Here is a 23,452-nt window from a genome sequence, read left to right as displayed (position 1 = left end):
AAGTTCAACTTTTCATTAATGTAGAATAAAAGATGTTGTTGTCCACTGGTGTTTATACATTTTTTTATAACATACTTTTTTGGTATCAGTTATAGAACATTTATTTACATTGTAAATATGCATGACATAATTACATACAATGTACATTTTATTAACATATATTTTATTGCAATTCACGCATGGTATACATTTTTAAATATATTTTTTATATTTTTTAATTAATAATATTATATCTTGTATAATAATATTTAAATTGTACATACAAATACAATAATTAAGGTAAAACATTTTGAAAAAGAAAAATATTTGTTAACATTTACACTTTTTTACATTTTTAGGAAGCCTTATAATTTTTTAAATCACATTGGTAAGTAAACATATTTTATTTTAATGTATAATAACAAATAATATTTATTTTCTAATATTAATGATTATACTTTGACATTTTCAAACAGTAAAGAAAAAACATTTAGTAAACAAGTAATATTAATTATAATTTTTAAACATGTGTTTGTATATGTATTTCTAATGTACATTGACTTTAATTAAAAAAATTATTTTTAATATTTCATTTAGGTAGCTATTTTCTAAACTAAGTTGTATTTTTAAGGCTATCTGTGTTGTTTTAGGGGAGAAGCTCACGGTTGGAAGCTGCATCTAATCGGTTAATGTAAGTTTATTTTAATCACTTTTAGGCTTAATTTAGGTGTAGGGTGAAGGTAGTAAGGTAGTGTATAGTGTATGTATAGTTTGTATTTTGTGTTTTTGGTACGGTTTAGTTAGCAATTTAGTGTTTGCAAAATGCGGTTAGTTCATTGATAGCTAGGTGTTAGGGTATGTATTATATGTTTAATTATGTTTAGAGTATAATGTTACTAGTGTGTTTATGTGTGTTTTTTAATGATTTTATTTTATTGTGTATTTGTGCGGGAAGGATTGTGTTGTTTTTTGTTTACAGGTTTTTGTCATTTGGAAGTTGCCATTGGGAGAACATGTTTTTTTTTTAAGGAACTGTGTATTACTTTCTAGTTAACTAATAATTATTTTACAGTTCCTTTATTTTTCTGGTTTTCCTGGAGCGTTTCTTTTTTTAATTAAATTATTCAGGTTTTTATTGGATTGGAGTCTATGGATATGTTGTTGCCGGATTATATTTTTTACAGTTGTATTTTTCCAAATTTTTAAATAAGTTTTGGGATTTTTACATGTTTGGATTTATTTATGGCAGTTTGGATTCAATTCTTCATCAACAAAATAGTAATCATTTTAAATTATTTACAATGGGAGGGAAATGTAATTTTTGTCATTTTTATTAACGTTTGTAAATATATACAATATATTTATTATGTCAAATAATTTTTAAAAATAAGTTAAAATTAACTGACATAATATTTATATTTTACATGTTTGCAAAGAAAGGTTTTTTAAGAATTTATTGCACAGTTACGATTTTTCTATGTTTTTGAAGTATTGTCCTAAAGTAGGGATTTAGCTATTGTTTTCAAATTTTCTAGTCCTTTAGTGTTTAGTAGAGTCTTACTTTGTATTGTAGGTCCCCCAATATTGTTTTAGTCTGTTTAGTTAGTTTTGGACCTAGTTGTGTGACAGATCGTTCAAGTCTTAGTTGTTAGTAGCTTTGTTCTTTTTGGAATGATTGTAGTATTTTATGTAGTGTTGGTTGGGTTCTGCTTGTTGTGGTTTGGAAAGCATTATGCCATCCTTTCACAGCGATATTAGTTTTTGCTTCTTTGTTTAGAGTACTGTTATATATATTCCACCATTGACTGTGGTATTTGAGCTGTCTCCTGTGTCCAGATCTGTGTAGCCTTCCTACCCAGGTATCCTCGAAATAGTTGAGTAGGGGACTTAGTTTATGTTAAGTGTATTGTAATTGTTTTAATTTAATAAAGGTTTTTATATACAATATTATGCTTACATGTTTGAATATGTTGAACTTTTTTTGACGCTGAGGTGTTTCTGTTGGTGCTTCCCTTTAGTGTTTCTTTTGATATCTTGTAGAAGAAAAATTTTAATATCAATAAATGTGTTTAACAACATTTATTTCACTTTGGGGGCTGTGTGGTAAGTGGGCAATATGGGTTGTGAATTTTACTTGTTTTAATAGTTTAATTGAGATTTATACTTATGTTTTTGGCAAGGTGGTTTTTGAATGATGTTTAAAGGCAGTGGAGTCTGTGTTGAAGGTTCTGTAGAGGAGATATAATTTAAAAAACATATACATTAGTTATTTAGTTATTATAAAAAGTGCTTTACAATTTTATTATGCAGTTGTTACATTAAATAGATAATTCACTTACTTTTCGAAGTTGTATTCAGAGCTTTCAATGGGGAAGTCCAGTGTTTCAGAAGCAATCCAGCAGAGATTCCAATTATTCTTGGTTTAGTTGTTGGAGCATAAAATAATGTTACATTTTCTTTCAATTATATAGTGTTTGTTTAATTGTGCTTTCAATATTATTGGGCTATTTTAGTCTTAGGTATTTTAGATTGGTTGTTACTAATGTTTTCAAGTAATTTGGCAGTTTTTTTCTTATGTGGGAAACACTAATTAATGTTCAGATGAACTTTTTTTATTCTTACTTTACTTAAAGGTGAAATAGTATATTATTTGTATGTATGTATATGCATGTATATTAAAAATATTTAATTTATATATAGTGTTTGTAAGTGAAATACATTTGGTGAGTTTAAATATGTTACTTATTTTATTGAATTATAATGTATTTCATGTTAAATCAATTTATTTAATATGTTGTGTGTGTTATGATGCTGTTTAAATTTTTTTGTTATATACTACGTTATTAAAAATAATTTTTAAGGTGTCGATATTTTTTGGGGGGAGAGAATAGTGTGATCTATATTTTTGTTACGGAGATTTGTGTCATTTTGTATGTTTATTTAATGATTGTCTATATTAGTTGTGAAAATGTTTTATTGATCAATAGTGAAATCGATGTTAATGTTTGTCGATAATTTTGTGTTGATATTTGTGTATTTTTTAAAATAAGTTTAGAGTATCGATATTTATGTTATCGATATTTGTGTGTCAATAATTTTGTAGGTCAATATTTTGAGTGTCGGTATTATGTCAGTGTTCCGCATTGGACACCACACTGTTGAGTGGTGGATGCAGAGTTCTGAGAAGCTGCAGTTCAAGAAGAAGATGGAAATTCCAGTCCAGACTTGGGAAGGGATGCATGGCTTTGGGCAATGGAGCTGACTATCCCTAGGAATTGGAATTGAAGAAGCAGGAGGGGGCGACATGCGCATGTCCAAGGGCCCGACACGAGGATCAATATCTTGAAGAAATGTGGCATTGCAGGCTGAAGGCTGAAGGCTTCACAATGCCTCCTTTAGGAGAGGTAGAAGCCTGAGGAACAATCTGGTGCATACACACCCTAAGAGACCAAATAATAAGAACAGACAACTCACCTTGTGGAACTTACCTACTCCAATTGGACACTTTTCCTATGGCAACTGTATTGGGTGTTGCCTGACACCTAGGGTAACCAAGATAGACCTAGGGCTCCAGACAGTGAAAAAGGTCACCAATTGTAATTCTAAGAAGGTGGTGTACACATCTGTTATTCAGCACCTTGATACCCTTGGGGGATACGTGCACTTTAAAAATACAAATGTTATGGTACATTAAGCGTCTCTGTAATCGAATGAATATCAGGATGACCATGAGGAATGTACATACCAGAATCATTGAGCATCGTAGCACTATAAGATGAAGATGTGATGCTACAAAACTGACTGAACACTTTATTGACAAGGAACACACCAAACAGTATCTGGTTTGGTATGTCATTGAAATTTTCAAACCATGGCATAAAGATATGACTGAATCATTACTGTTGTTTGAATCTGCAGGCATAGATCTGCAAGGACTGAACAATGTAATTTCTTGGCCAGGTCTGAAGTCCCATAGAAAATAAACTCTCTATCTGAATACGAATTAGGATGTTAGAAGTCAGTGGTCTATGTCCTAATAGACTTTAGCATGAGAACTTGATATATGTGGCATTAACTTGATACCCGTATAATAATCAGTATGTTGGGTAGGACTCAGAGGCTGGTGTCTTTTAATTAGAAGCAGGTGAATACACATATAAGATATAGTATCTTGATCCTCCTCTATATCTCAATGACAATACAAAAAAAGCATGGATGTGAGGTGGACATACTATTTTTATTTATTTAATTTATTTAAAACATTTATATAGCGCATCTGTCACCTAGCAGGTATCCTGGCGCTGAGAGATTACTCCTAAGGTGGTAAGAAGTGGGAAACTGGGGGCAGGTTGTCGGAGAGTAAATTAAGGGAAAAGCCAGGTTTTAATCCGCTTTCTGAATGGAAGGAGTTGCGATGTTTGGCGGATGTCGACAGGCAAACTATTCCAAAGTTTTGCGGCTGCCACTCTGAAGGATCTTCCCCCCGTCCTAACCTTGTTGAATCTTGGTACCTTGACAAGGCAGGCTGAGGCGGATTGGAGAGTTCTGGTAGGGGTGTACCAGGTGAACATATTTTGCAAGGATCTGGGTCCAACTCCGTGTAGTGCTTTAAAAACAAGGCAGAGTGCTTTAAAAGCTACGCGCTGCTTCAAAGGGAGCCAGTGCAGCTCGGCTAAAGCTGCTGTGGCCGAGGATCTCCTGGTCCAGCCAAGGGCTAGTTTGGCGGCGGCCGTCTGGACTCTTTGGAGTCGGTCCAACAGAACAGCTGGGGACTCGAGCAGCAGTGCATTGCAATAGTTAAGGCGACTAAGGATAGTACACCTGACTATTAGCGCTCGGGCCTGTGCGAGAAGAAGTTAGACAACAAAAAGGGTCTTGACTCCTAAACTCAGCAAGTCTGAGCCAATATTAACTAAAGAAACAATACACTTGCCAGTTCCTAGGAACTTACTTTTCAAAACCAACTAAAGAAAACAGCATACATGAAAATAACATGGACACTTGCTTTATGAATTGCAACTTTTGCTTTTAATTTTCTTCTGAAGATTATTTTAGTTTAGTGCATGGGAATACAAAAAAGGTTTATGTACATTTATATACAAACATGAAAAAAGCAAATTGGTATGTACAATAAATCAAACAGACTCACAACCAACACATTCTTGATCATCCATTCATACTACTCTACATCCATACTGGTCCCGGTGTCAAAAGAACCTATATATACAAAGCATGAAGAGTCTTTTTAGTCGTTTTTTACAATTGTTTGTAAAAATTAAAAGGAAAGCAAACAGTCTTTCTGTAGATTGTCGGGAAAATTTCAATATAAATTCAAAGGGATGACCCGGGACCGGGTCGGTCGACGTGTTTCAAACCCTGTGAGTGCCAGGGTTCTCCTCAGGACCAAAAAGTAACTACAAAGAAAAGGAAACAATCATAAATCTTATGCTCTGAAAGATAAACACCTTGTTCGCTGTCTAGCTTCCCTCAGCCTACCTCTATTGCTGGGTCATGGCTCCAACCGTGAATAAAGACAATTGTATTCCAAATGAAGGGGAGAGGGAGGTGCTGGAACACAAGAGAAAAACAAACGACAAGTGCGCTAAGTTTTTGAGTAATATCAGTGTTGTTATCACACATGTCCGTCCTCTCGTCACTCATTCGGTGTCGAACTGTGCGCCTACCTGGGCGGTTGTGCGTGATTGCTAAGGATTGTGTCCCCAATGGATCGGGCTCTGTCGTGATGCTTCTGCGCAGAAAATGCTGAAAAAATCAAAAAGGGGAGACGCTTGTTACCGCTGGTTGTCTAGCGTGTCCATGGCGGTAAGTTGTTACGTCCGCTGACCCCCATGGAGCCATTCTTACCGTGGCTGTGCACCACGCCGGTTTTCAAAGTCAGCTGCAGTTCGTACTTTTCCACTCCTTCTCCTTCAGTCTCCTGGGAGTGAGTGAATACACACAATGTTATTGGCTGTGGGTGTGGCTGCACTCTGAGGAATTGTGGGAGATGTAGTCACGTTGGCGGCGTTGAGAAACTAGTTCTGAAGGAGTTTACGTATTTGATTTGTAGATTTCAGAAATCTCATTCAATCCGTTGACTGCTGTGTCGAATTTCATTATTAGCAGAGCTTCTCTTTGGTTTAGTCGTGTCTCCAATTTGCCCCCTCTTGGATCATTTTCGATTTTTGATAGGACCGTCCACTTTAGTTTGGCTTTATCGTGATTCTTGGCCAACCAATGGTTCACTAAGGGTGCGTTTTCAACTTCTCTGCGTATTCTTGACTTGTGCTGAGTAATGCGTTGCCTGACTTCTTGAGTTGTTTTTCCTATGTATAACATTGGGCAGGGACACATTATAGCATACACGACATTCCTTGTCTTGCAATTGGTAAAAACTTCATGTTTCCAATTGATGATATTAAATGAAAAATCGTCTCCTCTATAGTTTTGTCACAGCAGATGCAGGTTCCACATTTGTGGTGTCCTGTTGTCGGTGGAAATCCAAACAGACTTCTTAGAGTCGGGCCTTTCTCAATTGGTAAGGCTGCTCTCACAATGTGGTTTGCCACACTTTTTTCTTTTTTGTATGCAAACAAAGGCGGCACTTTGAAATCCTCATGTAAATCTTTCACTAGGTGCCAGTTAGATGTTATCAGTTTTTTGAGTTGGTTGGCCGCTGGACAAAAGGTCGAAACACAGACCAATCGTTTTTGTTCCACTCTGGTTTTCTTCTGCATTAATGTGGCGTCCACCATGCCCTTTTGAGCGAATTTTTTAATAGTTTTTTGAGTACCCTCGTAGGAGAAGCCTCTCCTTCAGTAAATTAGCATGTTCAAAATAATCCTCTTTCCTTGAACAATTCCTGCGAATTCTGAGGAATTGTCCCAAGGGTAGATTTTGTCTCAAGCTGCGTGGATGATTGCTGGAGTACAACAATGCTTTATTTCTGTCCGTCGTTTTGCGGAACAAGGTGGTCCCAAGGCCTCCATCAAATGGTTCAATTTTTACATCCAAGAATGTTATGGATTTATTTGATGACGTACAGCTAAATTTTATGTCATTTGTACGTGCATTCAGCCAATCGACAAATTCTTTAAGGGTTTTGTGCGAGAAGAAGTGGCATGATCTTGCGTAGAGAACGCAGTAGGGCCAAGCAGGTGGACACTGTTTTTGCAACCTGCGTTTCCATGCTAAGCTTGTTGTCCATCATGACACCTAGGTTGCGGACAGTGGTGACCGGCTGTGGTTTTTCTGAGGCTTCCGGGGGTCAGAATTCGGCAGGAAACAGGCGAGGGATCCGGCTTCCAGCGCAAAACAGAACCTCGGTTTTGGAGGAGTTGAATTGCAGGGAGTTTTTATGCAGCCAACCAGCTGTGTCTCTCAGGCAGTCGTGAAACGATTCTAGAGGGATTGATTCTTCCCCCTCCCAAGAGAGGATGAGCTGGGTGTCATCTGCGTAGTTTATGGCTTTTAGCCTGTGGGATTTGATTAATGTGACTAAAGGTATGAGGTAAACGTTAAAAAGGATGGGGCTGATGGACGAGCCTTGGGGCACCCCGTGGGGGACTGGGGAGAAGGCGGATTGAAAAGGGGGAAGGGACACAGCCTGCTTCCTATCTCGCAGGCATGACTGGAACCAAAGCAGGGCGGTGCCGTCAACCCCTGCCACTCTTAGTCTCTTTAGCAGAATCACATGATTGACCGTATCGAATGCGGCAGACAGGTCCAGCAAGATCAAGGCTACTGCTTGGCCCCTGTCTGCACGCATACGAAGTTCCTCCATGGCCGTGAGCACAGCTGTTTCGGTGCCATGGGCTGGACGAAAACCAAATTGGATGTCGTCCAGAATGTGATTCTGCTCCAGATGTTTCGAGAGACAAGAGCTCACCCAGCGTTCTAATGAGAGAGAAAGAATACTGGGCAATTGTGTGTAGTAGGAGTTTCTTCTCCAGTACACCAATATGTGGTGAGACTCATATACTGCATGTTTAATTTTTGCAAGTGGTTCAAAAAAATTTCTTTCTCTTTCTTTGTTCCCTTTTTTTAATGGCCTTTATTCTTTATGACAGCCGGCAGACCCTGGATATCACAGGCGGTCTGTCTCATTCTTTGGCAGTGATCAGCCACCGAGGCAACCACATTTCCCATCAGCCCTGGTGAAGCATGCCTGATGCACGTTGCGTCAATGGTGTCAGAGGCCATTCTTTCATTTACTGATGGTGGCTCTCGATTTTGGCAATGAGTGGCTGGGTGACAGGGGTGATGAAGGGTTTTTGGCAGTATACCTCTTGATGAATTAAGACCTTTATAATTTTTTTACGTTTGGGATGCACCACACCATATGGGTGTATATAAGTATGCGTGAATGAAGGTCCCCACCACCACAAATGTATGGGGTGTTTTGCAAGGATACAATAGAGGGAGCCCCCACTGCATCAATGATACTAGGAATGTTCCTAAAAAGAATGCTTGGAATTGTGTGTTTTAGTCATTGCTTGTGCTGCCACAAATGGGATTGGGACAGCTGTTTAGATGAATGTATGCTTTTATACCTTAAAATTGGTTTGACTGATGACATGCTTTTCCTGATACATTTACTCATTTATCTTTTATTTAATTATGTTGGATCTATACGTTTTTCTTCAATTATGATGAGATGACTATTGGGATGTTGAAAACTTCATCAGCAAACAGCATTCCATGAGATATGATATTCTCAACCATGAAGGCCAGCAGAGTAAAATATAAATAATCAAATTCTCCTAAGGTTTATCTGTGAAGGAAAGTGCTGACCTTATTCGTAGTACCTTCCCTTTACTATTTCACATAACTACAAAGGATACCACCTCCACCCAGACCATGAAGCACTAGTTTCCTAAAGTCAGGTTAAGCAGTTTAATAACCATGCCCAAGCATGTGTTCACCCAACACAAGTGTGTTTTCTTGTTTACAGTGAAGTGTCACAGAAGTATATTCAGACACTCTGTTCATCACCACCCCCTTTTCTAAATCGTTTTTGGCCACTATAGGTGTGGCAGGGTATACTCAGACATGAGTCCCTTTCTCACTGCTCCATCAGGATTCAAGCAAGCCGGGCCGAAGAAGGCTGAAATGCCAGAAACCGGTCCCCGGTAGCTTGTCTCCTTTCTGGTGAAGAATTGGCTTGGTAGTTTAGTCTGCCCTGTTCCCATGATGCACTGGGCCAGGGACAGACTGATTTGCATATAGCCAGGTTCTGAGCTGGGATGGGGCAGTGAGATAAATAACGGTGATGGATCAAGCCCTGATCTTTGGACTGGGTAAGAGTGGTCTGTTTAACTCAGACACTCTGTTCATCACCACCCCCTTTTCTAAATCGTTTTTGGCCACTATAGGTGTGGCAGGGTATACTCAGACATGAGTCCCTTTCTCACTGCTCCATCAGGATTCAAGCAAGCCGGGCCGAAGAAGGCTGAAATGCCAGAAACCGGTCCCCGGTAGCTTGTCTCCTTTCTGGTGAAGAATTGGCTTGGTAGTTTAGTCTGCCCTGTTCCCATGATGCACTGGGCCAGGGACAGACTGATTTGCATATAGCCAGGTTCTGAGCTGGGATGGGGCAGTGAGATAAATAACGGTGATGGATCAAGCCCTGATCTTTGGACTGGGTAAGAGTGGTCTGTTTAACTCAGACACTCTGTTCATCACCACCCCCTTTTCTAAATCGTTTTTGGCCACTATAGGTGTGGCAGGGTATACTCAGACATGAGTCCCTTTCTCACTGCTCCATCAGGATTCAAGCAAGCCGGGCCGAAGAAGGCTGAAATGCCAGAAACCGGTCCCCGGTAGCTTGTCTCCTTTCTGGTGAAGAATTGGCTTGGTAGTTTAGTCTGCCCTGTTCCCATGATGCACTGGGCCAGGGACAGACTGATTTGCATATAGCCAGGTTCTGAGCTGGGATGGGGCAGTGAGATAAATAACGGTGATGGATCAAGCCCTGATCTTTGGACTGGGTAAGAGTGGTCTGTTTAACTCAGACACTCTGTTCATCACCACCCCCTTTTCTAAATCGTTTTTGGCCACTATAGGTGTGGCAGGGTATACTCAGACATGAGTCCCTTTCTCACTGCTCCATCAGGATTCAAGCAAGCCGGGCCGAAGAAGGCTGAAATGCCAGAAACCGGTCCCCGGTAGCTTGTCTCCTTTCTGGTGAAGAATTGGCTTGGTAGTTTAGTCTGCCCTGTTCCCATGATGCACTGGGCCAGGGACAGACTGATTTGCATATAGCCAGGTTCTGAGCTGGGATGGGGCAGTGAGATAAATAACGGTGATGGATCAAGCCCTGATCTTTGGACTGGGTAAGAGTGGTCTGTTTAACTCAGACACTCTGTTCATCACCACCCCCTTTTCTAAATCGTTTTTGGCCACTATAGGTGTGGCAGGGTATACTCAGACATGAGTCCCTTTCTCACTGCTCCATCAGGATTCAAGCAAGCCGGGCCGAAGAAGGCTGAAATGCCAGAAACCGGTCCCCGGTAGCTTGTCTCCTTTCTGGTGAAGAATTGGCTTGGTAGTTTAGTCTGCCCTGTTCCCATGATGCACTGGGCCAGGGACAGACTGATTTGCATATAGCCAGGTTCTGAGCTGGGATGGGGCAGTGAGATAAATAACGGTGATGGATCAAGCCCTGATCTTTGGACTGGGTAAGAGTGGTCTGTTTAACTCAGACACTCTGTTCATCACCACCCCCTTTTCTAAATCGTTTTTGGCCACTATTGGTGTGGCAGGGTATACTCAGACATGAGTCCCTTTCTCACTGCTCCATCAGGATTCAAGCAAGCCGGGCCGAAGAAGGCTGAAATGCCAGAAACCGGTCCCCGGTAGCTTGTCTCCTTTCTGGTGAAGAATTGGCTTGGTAGTTTAGTCTGCCCTGTTCCCATGATGCACTGGGCCAGGGACAGACTGATTTGCATATAGCCAGGTTCTGAGCTGGGATGGGGCAGTGAGATAAATAACGGTGATGGATCAAGCCCTGATCTTTGGACTGGGTAAGAGTGGTCTGTTTAACTCAGACACTCTGTTCATCACCACCCCCTTTTCTAAATCGTTTTTGGCCACTATAGGTGTGGCAGGGTATACTCAGACATGAGTCCATTTCTCACTGCTCCATCAGGATTCAAGCAAGCCGGGCCGAAGAAGGCTGAAATGCCAGAAACCGGTCCCCGGTAGCTTGTCTCCTTTCTGGTGAAGAATTGGCTTGGTAGTTTAGTCTGCCCTGTTCCCATGATGCACTGGGCCAGGGACAGACTGATTTGCATATAGCCAGGTTCTGAGCTGGGATGGGGCAGTGAGATAAATAACGGTGATGGATCAAGCCCTGATCTTTGGACTGGGTAAGAGTGGTCTGTTTAACTCAGACACTCTGTTCATCACCACCCCCTTTTCTAAATCGTTTTTGGCCACTATAGGTGTGGCAGGGTATACTCAGACATGAGTCCCTTTCTCACTGCTCCATCAGGATTCAAGCAAGCCGGGCCGAAAAAGGCTGAAATGCCAGAAACCGGTCCCCGGTAGCTTGTCTCCTTTCTGGTGAAGAATTGGCTTGGTAGTTTAGTCTGCCCTGTTCCCATGATGCACTGGGCCAGGGACAGACTGATTTGCATATAGCCAGGTTCTGAGCTGGGATGGGGCAGTGAGATAAATAACGGTGATGGATCAAGCCCTGATCTTTGGACTGGGTAAGAGTGGTCTGTTTAACTCAGACACTCTGTTCATCACCACCCCCTTTTCTAAATCGTTTTTGGCCACTATAGGTGTGGCAGGGTATACTCAGACATGAGTCCCTTTCTCACTGCTCCATCAGGATTCAAGCAAGCCGGGCCGAAGAAGGCTGAAATGCCAGAAACCGGTCCCCGGTAGCTTGTCTCCTTTCTGGTGAAGAATTGGCTTGGTAGTTTAGTCTGCCCTGTTCCCATGATGCACTGGGCCAGGGACAGACTGATTTGCATATAGCCAGGTTCTGAGCTGGGATGGGGCAGTGAGATAAATAACGGTGATGGATCAAGCCCTGATCTTTGGACTGGGTAAGAGTGGTCTGTTTAACTCAGACACTCTGTTCATCACCACCCCCTTTTCTAAATCGTTTTTGGCCACTATAGGTGTGGCAGGGTATACTCAGACATGAGTCCCTTTCTCACTGCTCCATCAGGATTCAAGCAAGCCGGGCCGAAGAAGGCTGAAATGCCAGAAACCGGTCCCCGGTAGCTTGTCTCCTTTCTGGTGAAGAATTGGCTTGGTAGTTTAGTCTGCCCTGTTCCCATGATGCACTGGGCCAGGGACAGACTGATTTGCATATAGCCAGGTTCTGAGCTGGGATGGGGCAGTGAGATAAATAACGGTGATGGATCAAGCCCTGATCTTTGGACTGGGTAAGAGTGGTCTGTTTAACTCAGACACTCTGTTCATCACCACCCCCTTTTCTAAATCGTTTTTGGCCACTATAGGTGTGGCAGGGTATACTCAGACATGAGTCCCTTTCTCACTGCTCCATCAGGATTCAAGCAAGCCGGGCCGAAGAAGGCTGAAATGCCAGAAACCGGTCCCCGGTAGCTTGTCTCCTTTCTGGTGAAGAATTGGCTTGGTAGTTTAGTCTGCCCTGTTCCCATGATGCACTGGGCCAGGGACAGACTGATTTGCATATAGCCAGGTTCTGAGCTGGGATGGGGCAGTGAGATAAATAACGGTGATGGATCAAGCCCTGATCTTTGGACTGGGTAAGAGTGGTCTGTTTAACTCAGACACTCTGTTCATCACCACCCCCTTTTCTAAATCGTTTTTGGCCACTATAGGTGTGGCAGGGTATACTCAGACATGAGTCCCTTTCTCACTGCTCCATCAGGATTCAAGCAAGCCGGGCCGAAGAAGGCTGAAATGCCAGAAACCGGTCCCCGGTAGCTTGTCTCCTTTATGGTGAAGAATTGGCTTGGTAGTTTAGTCTGCCCTGTTCCCATGATGCACTGGGCCAGGGACAGACTGATTTGCATATAGCCAGGTTCTGAGCTGGGATGGGGCAGTGAGATAAATAACGGTGATGGATCAAGCCCTGATCTTTGGACTGGGTAAGAGTGGTCTGTTTAACTCAGACACTCTGTTCATCACCACCCCCTTTTCTAAATCGTTTTTGGCCACTATAGGTGTGGCAGGGTATACTCAGACATGAGTCCCTTTCTCACTGCTCCATCAGGATTCAAGCAAGCCGGGCCGAAGAAGGCTGAAATGCCAGAAACCGGTCCCCGGTAGCTTGTCTCCTTTCTGGTGAAGAATTGGCTTGGTAGTTTAGTCTGCCCTGTTCCCATGATGCACTGGGCCAGGGACAGACTGATTTGCATATAGCCAGGTTCTGAGCTGGGATGGGGCAGTGAGATAAATAACGGTGATGGATCAAGCCCTGATCTTTGGACTGGGTAAGAGTGGTCTGTTTAACTCAGACACTCTGTTCATCACCACCCCCTTTTCTAAATCACAGAAGTATATTGCACATGTGTTAAGTGTACATTATCACCTTGAATGCAAACTTTCACTTGAGTGCTGTACATGTACAGTTTTATGAATTCTAATGGAATGTTGCTTTTGCATTGTACTGTTTTTTTAGGAACCATGATTTTGTGGGTTGTCAAGGTAGGATTCATGTTCTGACAACTCTGCACTCTATACTTAGGGACCGATTCCGATCCGCGTCGGAAGGGCTCCGAACGCAATCCGGCTGGAAAAACTATGAGCCGTACGCGTGTTTTCCCCTGACTCGTACAGCTGTACGAGCGAGCAAGTACCATGTGAGCTTTGTAAAATTCACCGACCGAGTCGTTTACCGGTCCGAACCGCTCCTTACGTCTCCGCTGTAAGTTAACTGTGGTGTACAATGGATGCCATTTACGACCGAGCCAGTACGATGCACGCGTCGGACAGCCAGTGCAAGCCAGAGTGTCTGACTCGCAAAACGTCTGGGAAGTTGCCTTTGGGGGTCCGTGTCAGACCCCCTGTCACCCTCAGCCCTACGACTCGGACAGACTCAACACAGGCATGTACAGTGCGGATGGCACAGACGCGTACCCACTGTAGAGGGGCAAAAGTGCGAGTCAATGGGAGTCAATGTACGCGTTGTACGACCGGCTCTTATTGACTTCTATGGGAGTCTGACCGAACCGAGTCCAGAAGCATACGGTCACATCGTACTCGCTCGGTCGTACTGCAGGACTCCGGCTTGGTCAGAAAACACTCTGAATCCGGCTCTGTCGGAGAGCTTTCCGCACCAGATCGGAATCGGCCACTTAGTGTGAGGAAGGGGTGACCATTGGCTCTCATGAATACCCCCGACCAGTATTGGCGTGAATGTGGACAGAAACACGTTGGCTTAACACAGGAACGTGGCTTACTGTACCTATGAACATTACTCCTTGTTGGCTTTAGCTGTACCTAAAGTACCCACTACTTAAGACATTACCCTTAGTTTACCTTAAGGTATTTTTAGTTTTTATGGATCCAGTCTTGTCCATTTCGCTTTTATCAATAACTCCCTCTGAATGGGGTTGAGTGTAGTACCATCTCACCAGGGTGGGATGAGGTCACCGATGATGAAGCATGCACCAACTACTTAGCGAGGCCTCCTCATCCAATCTAATTGTCACTCTAGGATCGAGGTATAGCCCCTTGTGACCTCAAATAGGTTTTTTTCCCAGGACCATTTTCATAATCAACTTGGTAGTGGTCAGAATTGGCCTTATACTGTTGGCCCTCGCACTTTGATGTGTTTACCTAAAGGCCTCACACCATCATTGATTGCTTGAAGATATGCAGCATCATTGGATGCAGGTGCACTGGACTTACACAATCATAATTTTTTTAAGTAATCCAACAACGCTGGATGAATATGCAGGTCCCTCAAACACTATCATTGGTCGCTCATGCATCCGCAGCAATGCAGGATCTAGTGCATGACTCTCACAGATAGTGATATCAGGGAGGTTCTCACTGCTTAGTCACCAGTCAATGCTAGCAGGCTTCTGAGAGTAAGCATGAGAGCCTAAATCAGGCAATTATACTACTGACTATTGATACCAACAATATGGTGGCATACTAATATTGAGGCTAAAATATCAAGAGACAAAATATTAGAAGGTAAGTGCATATAGGGACGTACAGATTTACTATTTGCAGATCATATCTATGTACCTTGATATCATATCATGTGATCAAGCCTCGTTTGGGAGGTGAAACGCGTTATGGCGGATGGCTGGTGTGATTAACAAATAAATCACCGAAAAAATGGCACAAAATCTGGGCTCACTCTCGTTATTCTTGGAAATCCGTGGAAGAATGGCGTTCTCGCAATGTATATATATATATATATACATATATATATATATATATATATATATATATATATATATATATATATATATATATATATATATATATTACCTACTGGCGGTCGCCAGTAGGTAGTTATAGTTAGGATCTACTTTCCATAGGAAATCCGCAACATTCCATTGGGAATAACTTTGGCGCCGGTGGACGAATCTTCGCGAATTTCTAAAACTTCGTGGCCCGCTCCGCTCCTTCCCTGAATATGTGGGGGGGATTCGTCAAGCGGGGGCCAAGATAAAAGGGGGGTCCCAAAACGTGTTTTCTCTATGTTAATTTCCATAGGGCGGTCGAACTCACTTTTAGCCCGAACGGCTGAATGGATTTCCACCAAACTTGGCAAAATTGTAGGGACTGGTACCCCATTGTGCCTTCGCTATGTCTCAAGATATATGCTCCAGTGGTTTTTACGAAAACTAACTTTGAAAAAATATATTCTAGGCTACATTGGGCTATATATATGTTAAAGCCCAAATGTAGCCCAATGTAGCCCAATGTAGCCCAATGTAGCCCAAAGATGGCCACCAGAGACAAAAAAAAACAAATGTAGCCCAAATATCAGCCAGATGTAGCCCAACTATAGCCCAATGACAGAATGTCCCAGAGTGTTCTAAAGAACAACTAGAGCGCTAACAGTCTTACTTATGACAAAAGTATGGCACACCTGAAGTCATCTTGATTAGAATAAAGTGTTAACACTTAAAACATTTAATTTGCAAAGGAACAAAATGAGGGGGTTCATTTTGCCATAGAAATTATGATTAGTGCTGAAGAAAGAAAAATTAGGGCACATTTTGAGTGACTTCTCAAATCCTCTTATATTTTGAGACAAAAGAACCCAAATGTAGCCCAAATATCAGCCAGATGTAGCCCAACTATAGCCCAATGACAGAATGTCCCAGAGTGTTCTAAAGAACAACTAGAACGCTAACAGTCTTACTTATGACAAAAGTATGGCACACCTGAAGTCATATATATATTCACTGAAAAAACCATAGGTTTCACACCAGTTATAGTTAGGAATTAGCATTTAAAAAGCCTATTAAATTCACTGAAGAAACCATAGGTTTCACACCAGTTACAGTTAGCTGGAAATTTTACAGACATAAAACCATTGAAATTCCCACGTTATAGTTAGTTGGACTCACTATAACTTGCGCAGCTCGTCATCAGCCACGGTGGCCGTGTGCGGATGACGAGCTGAGCTCGTCATCTAACGCGGCTTTTGGAAAGCCGCACAGCGGAAAAATAACCACCGCAGCGTTGCGGTTAAATAAAATCTTGATCGGTTAACTGGCTTATTAAGTGTATCTTAGTGAATACATATATTAGCGAGTAATTTTTAAATATTTAAATATATGTATCAGTGTTTCACTTTGTGTATAAGTGGCTGCATGGGTTGGTGACTGACTCACTGTATGTGTTTTGAAGACAGGATATGTGCAGGACTGTATGGGTGGATGAGTGTGTATATATGTGTGTTAGTGAGTGAATGCCTGCCTCACTAGTGTCTTTATGAGTAACTACATATGTTTTAATCTAGTATATGTGAGTATTGATGTATATAAGTAAGTGTATGTGAGAGTGAGAGATTGAAAGAGTTCCTGTTTAAATAAGTATGTGTTTCTATAAGTGATTGTGTAAGAGAGTAAGTATGTATAGGTTTCCTTAGAAGTAATGTGCTAGTGTGTGTATAGCTGTATATGCAAATAAATGGATGTTTAATAGTTCATTTGCATGTGTGAGTATGTGTGTGAGTAACTTTTGGATGACTGTCGGTGTGTAACAGGATGTCTATGTGTATCACTACATATGATGAGTGAGTATATGTATGAGTGACTATATAGAACTGTTGCTGAATGAGAGGATGTGTATATAGATGGTGGAATTACTGAATTGGTTGTTGTAACTGGTATGGGTATCTCCATTTTTTTGAAAATGTTAGTTTCTATTTTTGAATATGTGTTTCAAGGGTTACATTACACAGAAAGGAGGTCTGTCAGTCTGTCAGAAGCATGGTGTCATCAGTGATGTCATGAGTGATGTCACTGACCATGTCATGAGTGATGTAATATGTGACATCATCAGCAGTGCATTGCAGGCGCGCAAGTTATAGTGAGTCCAACTAACTATAACGTGGGAATTTCAATGGTTTTATGTCTGTAAAATTTCCAGCTAACTATAACTGGTGTGAAACCTATGTTTTTTTCAGTGAATATATATATATATATATATATATATATATATATATATATATATATATATATATATATATATATATATATATATATAATATATATATATATATATTCCGTGTAGGTACATATATGTGGAGTTAGGCAAAGAAAATCTAACTTACCTGTTGGTATTTGATTTTTCATATTCTGTCTTCGATATTCTGTCACATTGATACTGTTGATTTGATATTTGGAGGCACACTATGTTAGCAGTTTTCAGGCTCAGCATCAGGTGCTCATGGGAAGATGCTTACTCTAAACTCTTTCTCTGACTGAACAGTGCAGGGTCACTAAAGACCTGGCAGTCTACCCCTTAGGTAATTCAGCAAAAGCAGAATTTATTCTCAGTCCTTGGGGGTATAGTCCTTACCCTCAGAAGGGAGACAGCCAAGATGTCTGCCTCTGATCCTCACCTTCCTACCTACTAGAAGTAGAATCCAGATACTGTATATGCTGGAGGGCCACTCTCATATCCAATCCTGGGACAGTTTGTACAAACCAACTGTCTATTCACAGTAAAGTGCATTTTCTTTACAGTGGGCCACAACTTCATTGGCAACCCTATTCATGTGAAACTATCACTCTTGGTATGGATTGAAGCTCCACAGCACACAGTATAAGAACTTAGGATGTGAGAGATGGGTAGGCAGCCATGTCCTTCTGTGTGAAGTGGGCACCTTGTCTTAGCTTCCAGGCCACAATCATTGTTCAGATTTTTCTTTGTCCAGGTCACAAACTGAGTTGATGGAACTGGACTGGTTTCCGCCCATGCAACAAAATATGTATCTTTCTACGTTCTCTGTTTCATGAGTCAAGCCAAACAGTGCACTTAGCTTAAAAAATGCATAGGCCCAGCACTCTCCTTACCTGGATCGGACAGCCAACCAGTTAAGGTCCTTTCAGACCCAGCTTCATTGCCTCAAGGCTCCTGCTCCACTCCTTTTAGATCTTTCTGTTCCTCTGCTCTGTTTTCACACCTTGTGCCTGCTAGCTTCACACCACTTGCTTTTATGCCCTTTCGATAATTTTTTTGCTCTTCTATTTTTTTGTGCTATTTTATGCTTTTCTTGGCCCTTTTGTGCTATTTTGTCCTTTTTTGTGTTTTTTTTAGATTTTGCACTTTTTCTCTCACCTTTGAGCCTTCTCACCCATGTAAAGTATTCTGCCCCTCCGTTGCACCCCTTGCAGTCCCATTCTTTTCCATTACTTTTTCCTGTCTCCGGACTCCCCTGTTCTTTACCTGCACTCTTGCCGCATTGTCCTTCCTGTGCAGCAGTAGGCCAGCCCACTGCCTCCAGTGCTCCTCCCCTTCCCAGCACCTACTTAATGGTGGCCACTGTGCAGCTGCATTGCTGACACACCAAAGGAAAGCCAGTCTGTTCCAATCTGCGTCTGCAGGGCACACAATAATTCTAGTCCAATCAACACCCCCAAGCAATACTCCACAACGCTCCTTCTTTTGCTCAACCTGGGAGGCCTCTCCTCCTGCTGCTGTGCCACACACCATGGTAGGAGTTTGCACCTGCACCCCCTGCCGGTTCTCCTGCAGCTACCCACCCACACACACCATGCAAGCACCAGCAAAACCATCAATGCCCACACCAAATACCACAGCAAATTTGCTCAACATCATGCACTGGAATGCATGTTGCTCAACACAAGTTTGCTCAGCAAACACACAACAGAAATCTAGGACCTGCTGAGCTGCGACACATCGGACCTCCTCTTCTTCACTGTAACCTAGCTCAACTCCACTTTGGCACCCAGCATCGCCACTTCAATCCTAGCAGGATAAAACATCTCACTAAAGGACCTCACACACTAGTTAGGAGGAGGACTGGCAATCATCGACAAGGAATCCATCAAATGCTGAACATTCATGGAGAACACCACCCCTTTCATGGAACATCTGCACTTAATGCTGAAAATCTCTGAAAGCTTCACCCTGAACAGAACACTTGCATACCAACTACGGGGACGACAAATCACCTTCACCACTTCATAACAAACTTCATCACTCGCCCTACTCGTCATTGGCTCCAGAACCTTTATACTCCTCAGCGATAAACCCCACCTAGAGGGCAGAACCAACTTCTGCTCCACACAGCACTCATAGAAATCCTGGCAACTTCAAACTGACCTAAATCACCTCAGGACCAACACACACCGCAGGACACACACCCATCTTCAGCACTAGTGACAGCATCACATACAACTCAAATTTGCCGCTCACATGGACCACTCACTCCATCGTCCACTTCCAAATCAACACACCACAAGTCATCACAGCCACCAGTAAAACTCTAACAAGCCACAGCTGGGTAACAGTCTCAGAAACAGATAGGCTCAGCACCCTCAAAAGCGATCAACCCAACCCCACAAACAACTTCAACAAGAACATCACCAACTTAAATAACTGGATTAAAAACTGTGCACACTCCTTCACACCAATCAAACCTAACAGGCAAAGAAGATCCAAAAAGCAGGCCAGCTGATACACAAAGGTCCTTTGAGGCACCAAGCAACACCGTAAATAGTGAAGAAGTGGCAAGTCATCCACAAAACTACTGATAGATCCACCTACAAGGCTGCACTCACATACTACCACAAATAACTAAGAGGCACCAAGAAAAGAATGCTACCTGATTGCACCGAAAGAGGTTCCAATAGCTGCAAGGATATCTTCTCAATCATGAAGGACTTCACCACACCCTCAGCCTCTGTCCACAAAATCACCTACATCCAAGACCCATCAAAGTTCTTCCACAGCAAAATTACAAACATCTACTGCAGCTGCACACACCAACCTAGCCCGATCAAAGTTATCCCCAACTTACCCATCACCTGACCAAGATGGCCACCTGGCTGAATGGACAACCCTCACCAGAGACAGTACAGCAGCAATCATGAGACCATCCATTCAGGGGCCTCAAAGGATCCATGCCCCCATCAAGTCTACAACCTGGAAACACCACTCGTTATCACTGCCCTCACCCACATCATCAGCACATCCATCACATCTGCCATATTGCCATATGACGGCAAACATGCAGAAGTGAACACCCTCCTCATGAAACCATCAGCCTATCCGAACCAACTGAGCAACTTCCAACCTGTCTCCCTGCCCCCCGACGCAACCAAAGTGATTGAGAAGGCCATCAACAAGCAACTCTCAACACACCTCAAGATCCACCACCGGCTGGACGACACCAAGTCGGGACCCAGAAAGAAGGACAGCACCGAACCAGCACTGATGAAAACCACATCATCCTGGACTGAAGAGAACCAGCAGCTCTAATCATGCATGACCTGTCCATGGCTTTTGGCACTGTCTCCCGCAACACTCTCATGAGAAGACTCCTCAAGATTGGCAACCAATAATTGTCTGGACTATTCTCAGTCTGGTTTCCATCCCAGATACAACACCGAAATTACTTTGGTAAAAGTGATGGATGATATTCAAATGTTAGCGGATGCAGGCAGGCAGTAATATTGGTGCTGCTTGACCTATCCGCTGCTTTCGATACTGTATCCCATCAAATATTATTGGAAAGACAAAGCTCCATAGGTGTCCAGGACACTGCCTTGAGCTAGATACAAGATTTCCTGACAGATAGAACTCAAACAGGGAATCTGGGCCCTTTTAAATCCAAGATAAGCCATGTTACGAAAGGGGTACCTCAGGGCTTGTGCCTTAGTCCATCTTTGTTCAATGTGTATGTCGCCCTTTTGGCAGCACTTCTTAGGAAAATTGGGTTTTCCCCAATTTCCCATGCAGACGACACGCAGTTGATTTTTACTTATAATAAATATACCCCCAACATTCAGAATACATTTTTGGAAGACATGAAAATGATCTCCTCTTGGATTAAGAGCAATTTCTTGCAGTTAAACGCGGGGAAAACAGAAATTATGCTCTTTAAGGATGCTATGACTAACTGGTCCCCTAGTTGGTGGTCAGAAGAACAAGGTACAGCTCCTACCCCAAGGACCGTTGTTAAAAATCTAGGGGTCTTGGTAAATAGAGACCTCAACTTGGAAGATCAAATAGCAACAACTAAAAAATCCTGCTTCTATGCGCTGAGCTTGCTTCGCAAGATTTTTCATTTTCTCCCAATCTACACTCGGAAAACATTAATCCATGCTCTAGTCCTGAGCCGATTGGATTATAGCAATGCCTTGCTGATTTCGGCGAAGGACCTTGATCTACAAAGTTTGCAGGTACTGCAAAACACTGCTGCCCGTCTGATGACTGGTGCTCCCAGGCGTACTCCATCTCTTCCTCTACTCTTCAACTTGCATTGGCTTCCTATTCGGAAAAGAATTCATTTCAAAGTGTGCTGTTTAGTATTTAAGAGCCTTAATCAGATGGCTCCTATCTATCTGACCGAAAAGCTAACTAAACACATTCCATCTTGCACACTGCGTTCGGAGGGAAAAGGCTTACTCGTGGTTTCTCGTATTAGACTATCCAGATTAGGAGGCAAATCTTTCACTTATATGGCTCCCACGTTATGGAACCAGCTGCCTTTGGTTCTTCGCCTGAATACTAACTATCTGGCTTTTAGGAAAACGCTCAAGACTCATCTTTTCTAGCTTTGTTCCCCTCTCTGTGTTGCACCGCCTCTGTCCTCAGCGCGGAGATACCCCATGTGGGGGGATTCATGCGCTTTATAAAAGCTAAAAAAAATAAAAAATAAAACAAGGATCTGCAGTCATCTGGACGTACTCCTTCCTTTCGGTCTGAACCCAAAGGGTCAGATTGCCACCCTTCATGTCAGATACCAAATACTTGACCTGCAGAGTGCCCTAAGTATCTTCTCTCAGCCCAACACTGTTTATCGTCTACATGACACCGCTCACCAACATCATCAGGTCCCAAAATATAACCATTATCTCCCATACCAATTGCACCCAATTCATCCTCTCCCTGATAGACAAGATAACCAGATTCCAGAGCCAACTTCTCCAACTGCATGAGCATGGTAGTAGAGTTAATGAGAACTAGCTGCTTGAAATAAGACCTCCTCAGGGGACTCCACTTGGTGGTTGTCTGAGCTAGGACCAACACCCACCAACCACACAAAAAAGATCTTCAGGTGGCTGCCACAGAACACTAGACAGACTGTCACACATGGCCTCATCAAAAGCAGGCTCAACTATGTCAGCACACTCTATGTCAGATTCTCCAAACAACTCCTAAACAAACTAAGGACTATCCAGAATGCTGCCGCAAGACTCATACGTGACCTCCCACGTCGCACCCACATTGCACTGCACATCAAGAAGCTTCACTGGTACCCCATTTACAAGCGCAGCCAATTCAAACTTCTCACAATGCCTTAAACCACAATGGACCAGCATACCAGAACACCCACGTACACTTTCACCAGCCTGCCAGACACCTACACTCTGCTTCACAATCACTCGCACACCTCTCCCCACATCCACAAAAGCAGAGCAGGGTGTCGCTCATTCTTCCACATCGCACCCAAAACATGGAAACATGGAACGTCCTCTCTTAACATATTACAGGTTCCTCCTCACTTCTTGAGTTCCTCAAGAGGCTGAAGACCTGGCTCTTCGAATAACTCCACGGGGACTGCACGGCCACACACCTGCTTAAGCACTTGGATGCCACCTGGATAGTGGTTAGTACCCAATACAAATCATCATAACATAAGATAACGTAACATAACATAAAGAGAGTGAGAAATCAAAGGAGTCGAGCAGAGGATACAGCTAACTATATGAACCATCCTACCACCATAGGGGCGACATACACACAGGAGTGACCACACAATGCATATCCCATCTCACATTTATTAAAGCAGGTTTAC

This window comes from Lissotriton vulgaris, chromosome 7, assembly GCF_964263255.1.
Source record: "Lissotriton vulgaris chromosome 7, aLisVul1.2, whole genome shotgun sequence".
NCBI lineage: Eukaryota > Metazoa > Chordata > Amphibia > Caudata > Salamandridae > Lissotriton > Lissotriton vulgaris.
The sequence above is the reverse complement of the archived record's forward strand: the minus strand, read 5'-3'. Positions refer to the sequence as shown.